At 41.0% G+C, this 17,942-nt stretch overlaps 1 protein-coding gene across 3 annotated transcripts in view; it reads left to right on the plus strand.

Moving 5' to 3' along the window:
• The first annotated feature begins 12,728 nt into the window (after positions 1–12,728).
• The window catches only part of ELOVL5 (ELOVL fatty acid elongase 5), a 93,386-nt gene continuing 88,172 nt past the window's right edge, over positions 12,729–17,942 (plus strand). For all 3 annotated transcript variants that reach the window (XM_008593020.1, XM_008593072.1, XM_008592961.1), the window contains exon 1: positions 12,729–12,866. The gene's annotated coding sequence lies outside the window, so the exon portion shown is untranslated. The remainder of the gene's footprint in view (positions 12,867–17,942) is intronic.

Genomic DNA, 17,942 nt, shown 5'->3' on the forward strand with positions numbered 1-17,942 from the left:
GATACTGGAAATATACTTCCCTCATCACAGACCAGCAACAATGCTATAGGCAGGTTGGGGCAGGAACTGACTCTTGATAACTATTAGATTGGTCAGACCAGGACATGATCTTAGGCCTTACAGGAATCTTTAAAAGAAATAATCTACACTAAAGTAATCTAAAAACAGCAGTAAATATAGATAAAAATAAAAACTTATTTGGTGCAAACTTTTCAGCAGTTCTACTATACTTCTGATTTCATTTGGGCAGAGAACACACCAGCATGTTTTATAGACTATTAAACTCACATTCTGGGCATGCAGATTTCTCTCCAGCAAACTCGAGTTTTCCTCCTGTATTCCCAGGATCAGAACCAGTTACATCCCACGCAAGTGAAATTTTAATTCTGGCGAGGCATAAGTCATTCTGACCAGGGTGGACCTGGTGTTTCAATCCCAGCAGTGGCCATTCTTAATTTGGGGCAGGCTCAAAGAGCTGGACTATTTCCTAAACTGTGCGGAGGGCTGTAAGGATGTATTAGGCCCAGGGCCAGGTGTCCAGCATGGACAAACCTCTGAGAACCCACAATATGATCCTTGCAACCATCCTGGATCATGTATTTCACATTGGCTTCCCTGAGCATTGGACTAAATTGAGCATAGGAATTTGTCTCCAACCATTGTCCAGCCACTTTCTCCCATGCCTTTTGTTCCTGGACCCAGTGCACATTCCTGAGTTTGGGTCAGTATTTGCCTGGATTCTAGGTGGTTGAAAACCCGACAAATAGCAGGACAATGTTGAACACTTGAAGACAATCATTCTCTAAGAGCAACATTTTTTAAGTGGTTGACAGTGCAGTTTTGGAGGAGTGGGTTTTTATTGCTGAGGTATGAGGCAGTCATCCTTCAAACAGTTTTATACAAAAGATAAAATATATGTCACTGGTAGAAAACCCCCCAAAGCTAGAGTTTCTCTGCAGAAGCCAGAGCATATAGGAAGCATCACCATGGACACACTGAAGAAATATTGTACTTGTGATTAACCTTACTTGACACGTTACCTGTGCCTCTCATCTCAGATTAGAAAGCCCTTTTACACATTTTAACTCATTTGATCCCACAACAATTAAGAAACATCACACTGGGCTTATTGCCAAGTTATCCCATTACAGCAGAGAAATCACTATCTCTAGAAGGTTTCCACTTCAGCCACAAGGAAAGACTTGCCCAGATTAAATCCTACTGTGCATTTCCCCCTCCCAGAGGGTTTTTCCTCAAGTGCCTTTTTATACATAACATATTTTACTAAATCTTAAATTCTCGGGTTTATCATTAGCTGCTATCCTCTTGCCCTCCTTACAAGCAGCCTTCCTGGTGTCACAGACAGTAGTGAAAGAACCTACATTACAGAAATTTACTCTCCTCTCCCAGGGTTCCCAGTTGTCTAACTCTGTGCTGTCCAATGGAAATATAAAAAGAGAGACACTTTGTTTGTTTTTACGGTTGTATAACTTTGACAGCCAGCGGTTAGTTCTCATCCATACTGTCTGTAGATTTTTTTAAGGTGGTGACAGGGACAGGTAACCAATGTGTAGAGCTTGTGTGGCAAATCTTCATCCTCATTACATTTTTTAGACAACTGCACCTGGGACATTCTTATTCCTTTGGGTCAGACAGCTTTGTTGTATCTTGTATTAATGCAAACACTTGGAGTCCCCATCTCCTTCGTGGCAAACTTCTGAGTCTGAGCGTGGGAGGGGCTGCTTCTGGAAGCCCACTATGTGGATGCAATGCATTTGTGAATGTTGATGGCATGTTCTCGGGTCACCATCTCATTGACAGCAGAACAGCCCTTCTTGCCACCCATCTTTGCAGGAGCCAATTTTCCAGGCCCAAGGTGGAAAGCCATATATATGTGATTTAAATTTTTCTAGGAGCCACATTTATAAAAAGTAAAAAATAAGTGAAATTAGTAAACATTTTTTATTGTGGCAAAATATACATACCATAAAATTTACCATTTTAATGATTTTTAAGTGTGCAGTTCAATTAAGTTCATTCACAATATTATGCAACCATCACCATTATCCATTTCCAGAACTTTATCATCATCCCAAGCAGAATTCTATACCAGTAAAACAATAACTCCCCATTCCCTCCTCCTGTCAGCTCCCAGTAACCACTATTTTCCTTTCATGTCTCTATGAATTTGCCTATTTAAGGTACTTCATATAAGTGGAATCTTATGAGAATACTTCCAAAGTTCATGGAAAGATATATATTATCTTCCAAAAGTTCATGGAAAGATACATATTATTTTTTAAGTCTATTTTCCAGGAACTTTTTGAAGTACACAGTACAATATGTGTTCTTTTGCATCTGTATTATTTCACTTAGCATGTTTTCAAGGTTCATCCGTGTTGTAACATGTATCAAAATTTCATTCCTTTTGAAGGATGAATCACATTCCATTGTATATTTATACCATTTTGTTTATCCATTCATCTGTTGATGGACATTTGGGAGTTACCACCCTTGGGCTACTGTAAATAAGGCTGTTATGAACATTGATGTACAGGTATCTGTTTGAGTCCCCACTTTCAATTCTTTTGGGTATATACCTAGAATAAATAAAATTAATTGTAAAAGTATATTTTACTGTTTTAACATGTAGTCAATAGAAAAAAATGAGATATTTTACTTTTTTGCGTGTATAAGTTCTCAAAATCTCTTCAATTTGGAGGCTAAATTTTCACCAGGAATTCTTGATCTATATTTAGATTTCATAAAATTTATAGCTGTAAAAGTAGATTCACATTGTGTATAAGTTCTCAAAATCTCTTCAATTTGGAGGCTAAATTTTCAACAGGAATTCTTGATCTATATTTAGATTTCATAAAATTTATAGCTGTAAAAGTAGATTCACATACCCCAAGTTGTTCCAAACATACTTTAGAACATGTAAATTAATTAAAATTAAATAAAACTTAAAATTCATTTCCTCAGTGACTCTAGCCACATTTCAAGTGCTCAGTTGCCACGTGGCTAGTGTCTTCTGTATGAAACAGCACAGGTCAAACCACTTGGATAGAAATGCCTGTGTCTGGCCCCTCACAATCTGGCTCCATCCTACTTTGCTCCCCCTACAGCCTGTCTCCCCCTACTCCCCGACATGTATCATAGAACGACTGATCCTAAATATTAATTTGACAAATATTTATTGAGCACTGACCATCTGCTGAGCATTGTGCTAAGAACTGGATATTACAGGAAGCAAAACCATGTCTGCATGGAACTCAAAAACAGGTTGGATCAGCAGACATAAACAAACAAAGATTACAAATAAATATATATTATAAATTGTTATAGTCCCTATGGAAAAATGGTGTAGCAATAGGACAGGCTTTAATAAAAGAGATAATCAATAATCACACAAATAATATTTACAAATTTTGAGAAGTACATGGGGAAAAAAGTAAAGGACCTAATGAGAGTTACAGTATAATAGTGGACCTTATTTAGAAGAGAAGCTTCTCAAGAGGAAGTAACTTGAAACTAAGATGAAAGGACAGATGAGCTGGGGAAAGGTGTAGAGAAAGGGGACAGGGTGGTAGAGTGACCAGGCAGAGGGAACAGCATGTGTAAAAGGCCTGGGGTGAGAAAAACTTACACAACTGAGAAACAAAGAGATGAATAATATGGCGCACATGTCCAGAATGGCGCCTGTGCAGATGGGCAGGTAAGCAGGACACAGCTCATGCAGGCCTTTACAGTAAGGATTTTGTACCAAGTGAGGCAGGAACACTATTAAAGGATATTCAGGGGTGCTGGACTGGCATTTCTTTTTAAAGGCCACTCCGGCTGCTTGATGAAGAAAGTCCTAACTTCTCAACTTGGAGCCTAAAGGGCTCTCCTCTCTTTCCTCTGAATTTTGACCTCAACTTGCTCTGCCAAAGCTCATTGCGTCCACCATGATTCTTGCCTTGTACTTACCTATTGTCACTTTATATGCTGCTTTACTTTACTAGTTGTTCATAGACTTGACTCAGTGATGCATCTTACCCCAACTGTAATCTTTTCCAGCGAGCAGGCAAGGTTCCTCACCCACCTTTGTGTGCCCACAGCAGGCAGCAGGGAGCAGATACACTATGCCAGTCTGTTAAACCGTGAGTTAAAAGTCTGATCATAGTTTGCTACTTTCCCTCCCCAAACGCATTCTGTGATCTAATTACTCCTGTCTATAGTCCAACTGCTCTGTATTCTGTTTGCCACAAAGACTAAAGTCCTTGAACAAGACTTGGCCTCCCTCTGGCATCCGGGCTGGCAATACTCAACAACCAAAAGGAGTTTTGTTTTAGGTCAGTCCGAGGTTACGAGAGGCATAAGCCCATACCTAACCTGGCACTTCAGAGCCTCAAGGAACTCTCCTTCTTCCCTCTACCTTCTGGCATGAAAACTATGTACTTACAGTTTTCAAGAAACAGGAGCGGCCTTTTATTGTTTTATCCTTAATCTCGGCAACCTGGGCAAGCATTAACAAAGCTGCAATTTATGGCTAATTCAGGACTAAAAAGATGACTGTGACAGAGTAACGATTTAAGGCTTCTCTCCAGAGGCCTTCCCTAGCACGAAGCTTGGGCTGAGCTGCCCATGGGGATACATTTCCTCGCTGTCTCCTCTCCCCCTCTTCTCCCGCCCCACGCAGTTCCACCCAGTCGCGTGTCTCGGAACTGGATGTGAGGAGCGTGGGACCACCAGGAGTCAAGGCCGTTTTGCATTCTTGCCGCCAGGCCTGGACCACCTTCAATCCCAGGGCTCTGCAGTCCGGACCGCACAGCTCCCTCTCCCTCCCTCAGCGCCTCCCCACCCCCACTCCACGTCCCGGGATAGGGTCGGCGCGGGGACCAGGTCCGGTCATTCCCCGGGAATGACCCGGCCCGGGCGCGTATACCTTGATCTGACAAGTAAAGTAAATAAAGTTATTTCAATTCTTCTTTCTCTGATTCTGTTTTAAGAAGTAAAAGGATTGATATCTATTCCTACATAAAAAAACGATCCCAAAATTTAGTAGCTTGAAACAACTTTTTTTTATGTCAAAGCTTGTGCAGGTGAGGAATTGGGGCATTGTTTGCTCAGCTAGGTTGTCTGCCTCAGGGTTACCCACAAACTGCAATCAAGATATCTACCGACCGTGCCTGAAATCATCTCAAGGCTTTATGGGGGAAGGATTCACTCCCAAGTACACTCGTGTGGTTGTGGCAGGATTCAGTTCCTCGTAGGCTGTTAGACTGAGGATCTCAGTTACTATCTGTCTGTTGGCAGGAGGACAACCTTAGTTCCTTGCTATTTGGACATTTCCCATATGGTACCTTGCATCATCAAAGTATGCAAGCTAAGAAACTATACAGAGAGTGCCAACAAGAAGTCACCTTTTTTCTAACCCAATACAGGAAGTGACATTCCATCATTTTCGCTATGTTCTGTTAGGAGCAAGTTACCAGGTCTCAATCACAGGCATGACTATGAAGTGGCAGAGATCATAGAGAGCCATGTCAGAAGCTGCCTACACATCATCAAAGCACAATAAACTGATGAATATGAACATGGTGCTCAAAAATCTTTCTTGCGTATTCTGAGACAGCCTACTATGTCTTATTTGCTATCTTAACCATGAAGAATGTAAATAATATTCTCAGAATCTAGTTCAATAAACATTTATTGAATGCCTACTATGTACCTGGCATAGCACAATTCTAGAGGTATCAACATGCATGACACATTTTCTGCCCTTGACTTGGGGAAGAAGAGGTATAAGCAAACAATTACAATATATAAGTGATAAAATAAAAGACTGCACAGAGTACTCTGGTTCTGGGGAGAGAGGAAAAAAAATATTTTTTTTTAGGTCACATTCAGTAAAGTAAAAGAGGTGAGGGGAGGTGAAGAGAAAAATGAAAAGTTTAGATGTATATTAAGACTAAATAAAAGTAAATCTTATACATCAACAAGATGCAAAAATAATAACAAATTGTATTCTGTATTTTCTAGACTGCACTGTCTACAATTGCCCCAATTTTATGGTGGTAGGGTACCTGTTTGACAATGTTTAAGTTTTATAACAGAGTTCATTCTAATGAAATACCGCTGATAGAGGGCAACATGTCATCTAACCATTCAGATTAGAAGACAATACTGCAATACTATTTAACTCAAAAGAGAAGTGACCAAGTGAACCTGACATAAAGGGATATATGAATGTTAATATGCATATATCTATATATTTATATATTTAAATGCCAAGTAATGTTTTCAAAATAAACTGTAACACAAACTTGTGGAATTTCACTTGAGTCTTAAGATGCCACATTTACTCATGGCAAAAAGTGAACTTGAGATTGTGAAAGAAATTGTATTACTGGTTTTTTTATCATGTAAGAGCATCTCTCAAATTGCAGGTGTACAAAAGCCAGGCCTTTTATGACACACCATGCAGATAACTAAAACATCACGTGACCTAGAATGACTTAATCGCTTATGGCTAATTTTTAGAAAACTTGTTTTATAAATGACAAAATTAGGGCAAAGCATATTCTATATGTATCACCCGCTCCAAAATCTTATAGAGCACTTTAAGAAAATGCTACTTAACCATAACATACTCATTAACAACAGAAACCACATTGCTATTCTTTGCCAGTGGCACATAGCTAGTTTTCAGCTAAAAGTTTAGTTATCATCTGCTTTTGTCTAAAGCCCAGAAATCTTTAGCTCTCTAATATGTTACAGAATGAAATAAATCAGTTATAAAATTTATCTATTGATAACCAGCAAAATAAAAGACACATTGTGAATCTATCCTGGCTTAAAATCTTATCATTAGCGTATCTTAGTATTTGAAGAAATTGAGAACTGAGACTTTAATTAAAATATTAATTCTGCATTAATTGGCTTTCCTTTTTTTTTTTTTTTTTTTTTGTCTTTTTTCGTGTCCGGCAACGGATCGCAACCCCCAGTGTCGCACCCGTACCGGACCGGGACCGGCAACGGGATCGCAACCCTCGGTGCTGCGCCTGCCCCTGATCCGAACCCTCGGTGGGAGCGCCGCCGCACTCCCCAGCGGCGCACTGTAGCAGTGCACCACCGGGCCGGCCCTGCATTAATTGGCTTTGTAGCCTGGGCATGTCACAACTCTCCTGTAGCTCAATTTTCTCATATCATTATGGTGTTGAAAGAATAAAATAAGAGTCTATTGAGAAAGGCCTTAGAAATTTATAAGAAATAAAAAGGGAAAGTTGGTACCAAGAGTGATTCAACATTAAAATAAATATTGTAACAGTTTCTATTTTAAGGAAAAGTGCTTGATATTCAAGATAACTGATGCATTTATACAAAAAGATCCCAATTTCATATCAATTTAAGATTTAATGATATATCTTTTTCACCATAACTGTAGTTAGTCTTTCTTTACAGCACTTTAAAAATATTAAGTATTCTTTAGGAGCATGTTAATTTTTCAGATTTTAAAATTTCAGAAAGATGGAAGGGGAAATTTATTAACTTTACTATAATAGGGATCAGAAAAATGATGCCCGTATATTACACTTTAAAAATTATTATAGTTGGCATTTTCTTAATTTTTGTTAAGTTGGTTTTGTTAATTTTTGTTTGTTGCTATTTTCTTAATTTTATAGTTGGTATTGACTTAATTTTTTTTGTAAAATGATACCTAGTGAAAGCATATCTTACTGACTTATGTTTCAATTTTTCATTCACTTATTTGTTCATTTATCCAATCAGTGAATATTTATTAATCTCTTACTAGGTGCCAGGCATGTTCCAAGAGCTAAGGATACAGTCGTGAACAGAAGAAAGCCTGTGCCCCCAATGAGCTTATGAGAGTGAGGAATAATAAGTACATATTAAAAGGCAATCTATAGTATGTCAGATAGTGATGAGTTCTAAGGAGAACATAAATCAGAGTAAAGGTATTGAGAATGCAGGAGGCAGGAAGGGAGTTGTTGCAAATTTAAAGAGAGTAATGGAGGAGAACTCTCTGAGAAGATGACACTTGTGTAGAGACCAGAATGAAGCAAAGGTGTAAGCCTTGGAGATTTCTCGGTTACATAATTCCAGGCATGTGGGAACAGTAAGTGCATAGGCCCTGAGGCAGTCCAGTGTTTGGCATGAATCAGAATAAGGAGGAGGTCATGTGGATGGAATAAAGAGTAGCTTTAGAAGGTCAGATAAATGGTAAGGCGCTAAATCATGAAGGATGTTTTAGGACATTGTAAGGATTTTGACCTTTCAGTGAGATGAGAAGTTGATAGATGATATCAAGCAGATGATGTTCAGCAGACATAATTTGGCTGTGGTCTTAAAAGGATCACTCTGGCTGCTGGGTTGGGAAGTTTCCCTCAAATCATATATGTATATACCAGGTTCTGTAGGGTTGGAACACTGGATCTGAGAAAGGAAGCACCAGGGTGATGACGATGGTAAGGGAGAAAAAGAGTTCATTCTTTCACTCATCCAAAACATATTTACTGGGCTTGTATTATATGTCAGGAAGCAAAAATAGATATACTCACTTTTCTTGTACATTATGTACATTTGGGAGACAGTAGGAGGCAAAGGCAGAAGTGGAGCTCTAGTTAGAAGACTATTACAAAATTCCAGGCAGTGGTTGGTAGTGACTTAAACCAGATGGTCATGGTGGAGCTGGTGAAAAGTCAACAGATTCTGAATATGTTTTGAAGGCCAATTTGTAGGGGGTTTTATGTTGTTGTTTGTTTTTTGTTTTTTTAAATTTTATTTTATTTTGTCAATATACAATGTGGTTGATTATTGTGGCCCATTAGTTTTATGTTGTTGTTTGTTTTTTGTTTTTTTAAATTTTACTTTATTTTGTCAATATACAATGTGGTTGATTATTGTGGCCCATTACTAAAACCTCCCTCCAAGTTGTAGGTTTTGTTGATACATTAGATGTAGGAGGTAAGAAAAAGAGGAGAGTTAAACATAACTATAAGGTGTTTGGCCTGAGAAACAGGATCAATGGAGTTGCTATTTACAAATCTGGGGAAAATCATGGGAGGATCAGATTTGGGGGCAAATCAAGAGTTCAATTTAGGTTATGCTTAGTTTGAGATCCTTTTTAGACATCCAAGAGGAGAAATCATTAATAGGCAGTTAAATATATATCTAGAATTCAGGAGAAAGGTTTGGGCTCGAGAAACACATTGGGAGTTGGCAGAGTATAGATGGAATCCAAAGGCACTAGGAAGCAAATGTAGAGAAGTCTGAGGATGCAGACCTCATTCATTGCCCCATCACTCCTGGACAGAGTACTAAAGAGTGTAAAAGGAAATAGAGAGGAAAAGGCTAGAGAATCCAGAAACAGTACAAATCATTCATTCGTTCAGCGGATATTTATGAGCATCTGCTACTTGCCAGAAATTCTGCTAGCCATTGGGAAAACAACATGGTAGACCAGGCACAGACGGTGCCTTCAAATAGTTCACATTCATCAAGATGAACACTCAATGACAGGAATAGAGATAAACTATGGTACATATTTTTGAACAGCAATGAAGAGGAGTAGCAAAGTAACAGTGGAATTATGACACTAATTCCAAGGTCTGAAGAGGAAAGGAAACTGTCTTTAATCTCTATCTGCCTCCAGCAAAGACAAGCCAGACCAGTGGGAATTCTGCACAGCAAGATAACAGAAAACACAAATTAGAAGAGAAGAAAAAAGTAAGATTGTGGAGTGGGATGGGGGAGATAGGAACCAACAGAGACTGAATAGTGCCATCTCTAGCATAAAATAGCTTATACTTGGCTGATAACTTCAGTCAACTTCGAAATGTCCAGAGCACACAAAGGCCTATATCTTATCTTAAAAGACAGGTTTCATTATGTCATGCAAATACCTCTTAATGAAACAACAGTTTCACTAATTAGGATTGCATTCTAATGAAACTTTCAATTGTATTTTTCAATTCAACTACAAATTGCCCAGGATGTTACATACTTTCTTTCTTAAAAGCAACACTGAAGCAAAAAATGCTACAGGAATTTTAAAATGAGTAAAGAGAAGAAGGAAGAGAAGAAGGAAGAAAATAGCTTTTTAATGTACAGTATAACTCAAGAGTTATTTTGGGAGGGACTACCATGTGGATGCTATAAGAAAAGGGTAAGAGTTACAAAGTTTTGTTACTGCACCCTATCTGGGTTCACAGTTCATAGGTGGGTTAAAAGGGCAGGAATGACTTCAGCACAGTCTCTAGAACCTGGTTGGATCAGGAATTTGATTTTGATGCAACCTTTGCTACCTAAAACACTTTCCTTGAACCCTGTTATTTAATAAGCTTGGCATCAAATCTTATGTATTCTTTTGACTTATTTTGAAAAAATACCTACAGTTAAGTTGGGGAGTCATTTCAGTTCTATCACTTTTCTTGCAGCTTTACCCATGGATGCCAAAATATGGAGTAATTCATATCAGTGTCATATGAGTTAGATAGGCCATATATATTAGTTATATGACCATGATATGAATTACTCTATATTTTGACATCATTCATGGGTAAAGTTCACACTCTAGGGTGTAAGATTAGTTGTTGGGGTGGGGGGAAGTTTCCCCCAAATCATATATATGTGTGTACTGGTAACCCTAAGTCTCTGGATGGAGGAAGAATGAGAACATGACTTTACTAACTTACGTTTGAGGACTTACTAATCCTGGGACATGATTATCCCACAGAGAGTTGGAAATCTGGAGCTGAAAATGGAAACACCAGGGTGATGACGATGGTGACGGAGAATAAGAGCTCACTCATTCACCCATCCAAAACATTTATTGGGCTCTTATCATATACCAGGAACTGTAATAAAATCTGCAGATAAATAATGAGCTAAATCCAGCATGTTTCCCCCTCCGATGGAGTTTACAACCTAAAGCAGTGGTTTTTAAAATGGGTACGTGCACCCCAGGGAGTGAGTGAGATGACGCAGTCAGGAAACAACTACAATGCAGAGTGGTAAATGCTCTAATGGAAACCAAGACACGTGGATCAACTAAGAGCTATGTGAAAAGACATCCTTAGTGGGGTGGGAAGAAAATATTAGAACTTTATATTTTTATCTTAAAATAAGAAAAATCACTTAATATTTAATGCATAATTTGACAGTTATATAAATGAATAATTAAAAATAAATACAGACATTTTGGTAGGTTCGGCTTAAAATATTTTATTGATAGGTAAGAAAAATAAAGACAAGTGTGGTGGAAAAACTTAAGATTTTTGGAATCTCAAGTTAAACTTGAAACTTTTAAAACCTGGAAAGACAGAACTTAGGGTGACGGAGAGATGAAACAGTTCTGGCTGTGGGCTGCAGGTAGAGGAGTGAAGAATAAAGGAGATACTTGACCAAAATCTTCCATGCCACCAGCAAATGCTTTTCACATGTCCCTTAAAAGAAAGTTCTTAGTAAATCTGTGTCTCTTGGTTTTCACTGGAGCATTTACCTCTCTGTACTGTAGAGGTTTCCTGACCGTACCATTTTACAGGCAGAGAGGATCCTTTAAGTTTTTTATTTTTATTTTATTTTTTTATTTCTAACACCTAGCATGGTAACCAGCAAATTGAAGTCATTCAGTGTTTGTGGAATTGAATGGCAATTGACTTTTAACAAGCTCAATTATTTGTGTATATTTTAATACCCTAATTTGTATGTATTTTGTACCGTATTCCTATTGGAATGGCCCAGTGCCTGGAACACAGCCAGCCCATGATAAACATTACACTGTAAATACATAGAAGAATAAATTTTCCTACATTACATGGTTGACTGTGTTGGGCTGATGGACATGGAGTAGTAAAAATATAACAAGAGGAGAACACAAGGAAAGGCTAAATTTCTGGGGCTTGAAATGGGGAAACTGTAGATAACTGTTTGGATAATGAAGGCCTTAAATTATCCAAGTACCAACGAAAAACAGCAAGGATCTTCTATTTGTGCCACAAGCCCCTTTTGTCTTAACTGCTTTAATTTGCCTGGCTGAAAAGACTTACTCCACCATCTTTCCTCCTTTTACAAACCTTTGGAATAATTTCTAGAGTAGAAATGGAGCTGGTAATGACCTCTAAAGAAAAATCAGAATCCCTATGAAAAATACATGGTAAATCTATCATAAGGGAGTTAAAGTTATAACAACAGGTTTGACTGACATTTCTGTCGTATCTCATTTCTGCTGTATCTCATTCAACTGCAGACTTTCGCTCCGGTGGTCTCCTCTCCGTAGGCATTTAACCCTTTCAGCTAAAACCAAGAACTGTATCCCTTTCAGAATCATAGGGGAGGCCGTTAGGCGGGTGGGCTGGTGCCGCCCAAATGCGGCCACAGAATCCTGCCAGACTTGGCATTAAAAGAATCCGAGTTCAGGGCATAAGGAACTTCACTGCTGCTATTGCGCAGCCTCTGCGCTCCACGCAGGCTTATTAGGAAGAAAGGGGAAAAAATTGCCAGACACGTGAACCAGAGGGGACCAACCCAGGTCGCGGCTCCCCACTGCATCGGATTCTGGAATTTACAATCACGAAAGTTCTATTGTCCGGCGATTGGCTCCGGGGCCGCATGACATCATAGCGTTTGATTCAGCCTTCGGGCCCCGATTGGCTGGCCGCGCCATTGTGACGTCACGGTCAGCCCACGTTCTGATTGTAGATACCCGGCGCCTTCCTCTTCCCATCGCGGCGGTTCCTCGTTACCGGTTCTTTCGTACCACATCCTCCTCTGCTCTGGTTGACCACGGGCGCTCCTGCCGCCGCCGCCGCCGCCGCCTTGCTGCTTCTCAAAGCTGCCGCCGCCCCTGGGGCCAAGAGGTAAGCCGTCAGCTTCAGGAAACTTAGCCTGGGGCCGCTGCTCGGCCATGACACCCGCGCGAGCGCGCGGCCGGAATGAACTGCCGTCAGGTCTGGGACCTGGTGCGGAGCAATAGCTGCCGGCGCGGCCCGCCCTCCGTCCGCGCGCCCGAGGATCGGCGCGGCCCGCGGCCGCAAGCCCTGCCGGCTCCTGGGGCACGGATCGTATAACTTCGCATAAAGTATGCTATACGAAGTTATGCGAGTGATGAGAGTGGGCATCCTTGTCTAGATCCTGTTCTTAAGAAGGACTGTACATTTTAAATGGGTGACAGACTGGACACGGAATGGGTGGGTTTGTGCGCTCGTGTCCTCCCGCCCTGTCGGGATGAACTCGCGGGTGGGAGGTCCGGGAGCGCCCTCGGAGTCAGAACTTTCTTTAGGAGGTGGCGGGGGGGGTGGAAAGGGGGGAACAAAACCTGGGTCAGTTCGGAGACCCTGTGCGGAGTCGCGGGTCGGGTGGACACCGGCCACCGGAGCTTGCGGAGCTAGCGGTGCGGGGAAGCTTCGGCCTTTTCTATTTTTCCTCTTCATCCCGCCTCCGCCCCTCGGAGGGAAGCCTGCAGCCCGGGACCACGTCGGTTTTTATTAAAACCAGATAACTGCAGTCCTCGGTACTTGGGAAGGGATGAGGCCGGTGGAAAGCGAGGGGGCGGGGACTCGAGGGCTACCAGGGCGTCCCTTTTAGGGAGTCTGGGCGCAGGAGAGGCGGGAGCAGCCCTGGGCCGGGGGAGTCGTAGGGTGCGTTGTGTTGTGAGTTGTAAGGAAAAGTGTCCTTTTACAGTTTCCACGCCGGTAAGATTTCCTCCTCTCCACCTAGGGGGAGAGGGAGTAGTGCCCAGAGCAAGAGGTATTCTTTTTGAACTGTCTTGCAACCGTTCCGCGCTCTTGCACTTGGTGGTTTCCCACCCGCACGATTGATTGAGTTAAGCTCATCTGCCGACTCCTCAATTGCAAATTTGGAGAATGCATTTGGCCAAGTTTTGCAACGAGAGAATGGAAGGGGACGGAATCCAGTGCGTGACTTATTAGCTGAGCTGGGGAACCGAGAGGTGGGGAATTGTGAGGAGCGAGCAACATTATTTTTTAAAATAGCGGGACCAGAGGCAGGAAGTGCTTTATAGAGCTGTACGGAAGAGCTGGTGTTGCTTGTTAGGTTTTGTAACTCGTTCCCCTAACCACTTGGCGGCTGGGAAACCGAGAGGTGGGGAATTGTGAGGAGCGAGCAACATTATTTTTTAAAATAGCGGGACCAGAGGCAGGAAGTGCTTTATAGGGCTGTACGGAAGAGCTGGTGTTGCTTGTTAGGTTTTGTAACTCGTTCCCCTAACCACTTGGCAGATAAACTGTTGGTCTGCACTTGTTTTGCTTGCACGTCTCAGCCAACAGCATTTGGGCAGAATCTACAGATACAGACAGCGGTTTTCCATTAGATGGCTGTGGACAAACACTTTAGCTTTCCCATCTGTGGCTGGGGACAAGTGGATCACATATTTGGTCAGCTCAGGTCATTGCCTGGGATTATCAAGGAAAGCTCTGCACTTGACAGAAAAATGTTGATCATTTTCCTTTTAGATTCGTATTTCAGATTATAACTTCTCATTGCCAAGAACTTTTTCTGGACTGTTTCTCTTTTCGCATTTTCTTTTCTCTTCCTTTTCTAACTGAAGACAAAAGGGAAAATGTTATTGATGTTTACAGACGGGTAATTTTACAGAACATAGGATAGAATTTTGCTGAAAAGTGAAAGTAGAGAGCATATTAAAATTTTTGTCAGATTTTTCAAGAAAAGTATCTCATAACTTCAGACACTGTCCTCACTCCCCTGACTCAATTTCCTTGTCTGTAAATGGGCGTTTTACATGGCAGAATTATTATGGATTTCAAGAGATAATACAAATGAAAAGCGCCCAGGATGGCGTTTGCCAAATGGTGATTTGATAAATGTTTCCTTCTCATTCCCTGGGATCAACAGAGCTTCTTTTTGGTTAGAGGCCTTAATTTTTGGATGTTTGATGTTTGCAAGAGTCTTTTTTTCTTTACTTCCTCTCTTGTTCTCGGCATAATTATTGCTTATCTTCCTGCTTCTAGAGGTTAGCATCTATCCTTGGGTCTCTTATTTCCAACTTGAATTATACAAATACCAAGGCGAAACTGTTTACCTTCCTTTAAAGTAACGTTGTGCCTAAGTAGATAATAGAGTGTGAGTAGATAGTTTTACCTCTTTTTCTCCTGGCCACATCCTTATTCTCCTTTAAGAAACTTGTAATTTGTTTGGATTTCTATTCTCTGCCTACCAGTTCTTGCTGCCAATGGGGTAATACTCCCATTATTTACCCACAATAAGTCTTTCTTTGCATGCATTCCATTTCAGGTACTATTGATGTGAACATCTACCTATTAATGGTTTCTTTCCGCACATAAGACTTACAACATTCTTTTGAAGTTTTATCCCCCACCTTTTTTTTTTTTAAAGAATTGAGAACTAAGGCCTAAAGATGCCAAGTGACTGGTGCAAATTCACATAGCTCTGTCTCCTGCAACATAACTATTCCTTCATCTATCCTTATATGGTACTGTTAGTATTATTTGTCCAGTGGGCTATGTGTCATTTATGTAACTCTGTTACTCCGTAATTTAAAAATCTACCCTTGTGCCAAAAGGTCCATCTTAAGCCCTCCAAGATTAACAATTTGTCATTTCTCAAATCTGCCTAAAATCTGTTCCCTTCCTTTTAGCCCGTACTTGATTTGTTCTTTCTATTAATTCATTGACTTGTTATTGAGTGTGTATTTAATGTGTGTGAGTGGGGGGGAGGTTGTATACAAAGGTGAATAACAGTTCCTGATTCCAAAGGGCTTCTGATTTAGTTTACACTTTAAGGCTTATACACCCATATTTAATATACTCCTTGGACCAAAAGGAAAGTCAGAAACAGATTTCTGGGGGACTTGTCTACCTATATCTGGGAAAGCTTTATGGCAGAACTATCCATGTTAGACATATCAGTGCGCAGCACTGCTGAATTGGTTAGGATGCCTTCAGTTCAATAAAGAGAAAACCTAACTCAGAGAGGCTTAACCACCCACCTGACCTGGAAAGGGTAGGACTTTTGCTTCATTTCTGTGAAGTCTTCTCAGGTGTTGGTTATGTCCTTAGGCTGATTTTGCCAGAAGACTGCCAGCAACTGCCACCATAGTCACACATGGGGACTTCCCTTCCCCTCACCATCCAAAGAGAGTTTTGGCCTTGAGGTGATTGATGTAGGCCTTGGTTTCTTGAAGCAGTAATTGGCACAGTGGAAGTCTGATAACCTGGGGCTCATCCCAGAAAGGGGGAAGTGGGGCAAAATGTCACCTCACCTTGCTGACTGCTACACCTTTAGGGAAGGCTGACATAAACAAGAGGAAGTCAGTTGCAATGTCTATTTGTAAGCACCTTCAGGATGTCAGTACTAAACAGATAATTGGATTTAAACTAAATTGAATTTAATCAGCATTTAAATTTAGGAGGACATGCCTTGTAGGCAAGAGGGAGCTTGGAGAGCAAACAAGTGTGGAATCATTGCAGTTGGCCGAAGCTGATAGAGAGGGCAGAAGTGGAAGAAAAGGTTAGAAAGGCAAGTTATTGACGTAATAATAATGACTGACTTTTATTGAGCTATTATGTGTCATATCCTGCATTGAGTGCTTCTCAGGGGCTTATCTCAATTATTATCAATTGGTACTCAAGCATTCCCACTTTACAGGTGAAGAAATTGAGGCTCAGAGAAATTTAGGCACTTAAGCATTCCAGCTCAGATGGTCTCAAACACCCCCTAGCTTGCCTTCCTCTCTCCTGAGGAATTAGGAGTGCATTATGACTGCTGTGCTCCAGAAATATGAGTCTTATCAGAGTGCTGGATTGGCATGGACAGAGGCTAGGAGTGTGGAGAGAGGGTCTAGGAGGCTATTAGAGGTGGCCAGATCAGTGATAAAGCCTGACCTGGAGCCACAGCCAGGAACACAAACTGGAGAGAGCTGATTGGAGGAGATTGTGTCCTGGATAGGACCTGGAGACCAATTGGATTTGAGGGCCAGCACATGGAAGGGTGCTTTAAGACTGGGTGGTTAAAGAAATGTGCTATAATAAGGAGAGAAGGAAGGTCTGTAACCAGATGGAAATATCCTAACAGCCCAGGTAGATATCCACACAAGCCATTTCTTCCCATCAAGTCCAGATTCCTCCTCTTCATGGTCAACCCTTTTTTTGTTGTTGTTGCCCTTCTGCAGGTACATTTCCACAACATTTTATCCATTTTCAGACCCAGTTTTTCTCATTTTTAATATCTGGGTAGAGATGCAGCATATAATCAGTGGCATTTTAAAATCACTGCAGGCAGTTTCCCACCTTTTAATATTACTGAAATCGGAATGCTTCCTGCACCTTTCAGTAAAGTATCATTGGTCAGAAATGGAAAGCCCAGTACTGCTAAAGCTCATATGACCAGTTACTGGCAGAGCCAGGGGTAAGAATTAAGGCTGCTGGGCTCCTTCACCAGCTGGGTTACTTCAGCTCAATAATAGATACTGAAATACACATAGCCTAATGATACAGGATTATAGTAACACACATGCATGTTTGTTATTAAACATGCATGTCTATTTGTTTATTAAAACCAAAGTAATTGGAGAAGACTGGAAAAGCATGATTGTTTAAGTAGGATGCCTCATTCTTGTGTATCATCTGGCTGTGTGGTTTCTTGTCCTAACTTGCCAATATCCATAAGAAAATCACCTCTGGGCATTGGTTTCTTTTCCTTTAAAATGAAAGATTAAATTTTTTATTTTCTCGGGCCGGCCCGGTGGCACACTGGAGAGTGCGCCGCTTGGGAGCGCGGCGGCGCTCCCGCCGAGGGTTCGGATCCCACATACAGACCGGTTCCCGCTCACTGGCTGAGCGCGGTGCGGGCGCAACACTGAGGGTTGCGATCCCGTTACCGGTCAGTAAAAAAAAAAAAAAAAAAAGACAAAAAGAAAATTTAAAAAAAAATTTTTT

Source organism: Galeopterus variegatus, unplaced genomic scaffold (genome assembly GCF_000696425.1).
Source record: "Galeopterus variegatus unplaced genomic scaffold, G_variegatus-3.0.2 Scaffold13, whole genome shotgun sequence".
NCBI classification, from domain to species: domain Eukaryota; kingdom Metazoa; phylum Chordata; class Mammalia; order Dermoptera; family Cynocephalidae; genus Galeopterus; species Galeopterus variegatus.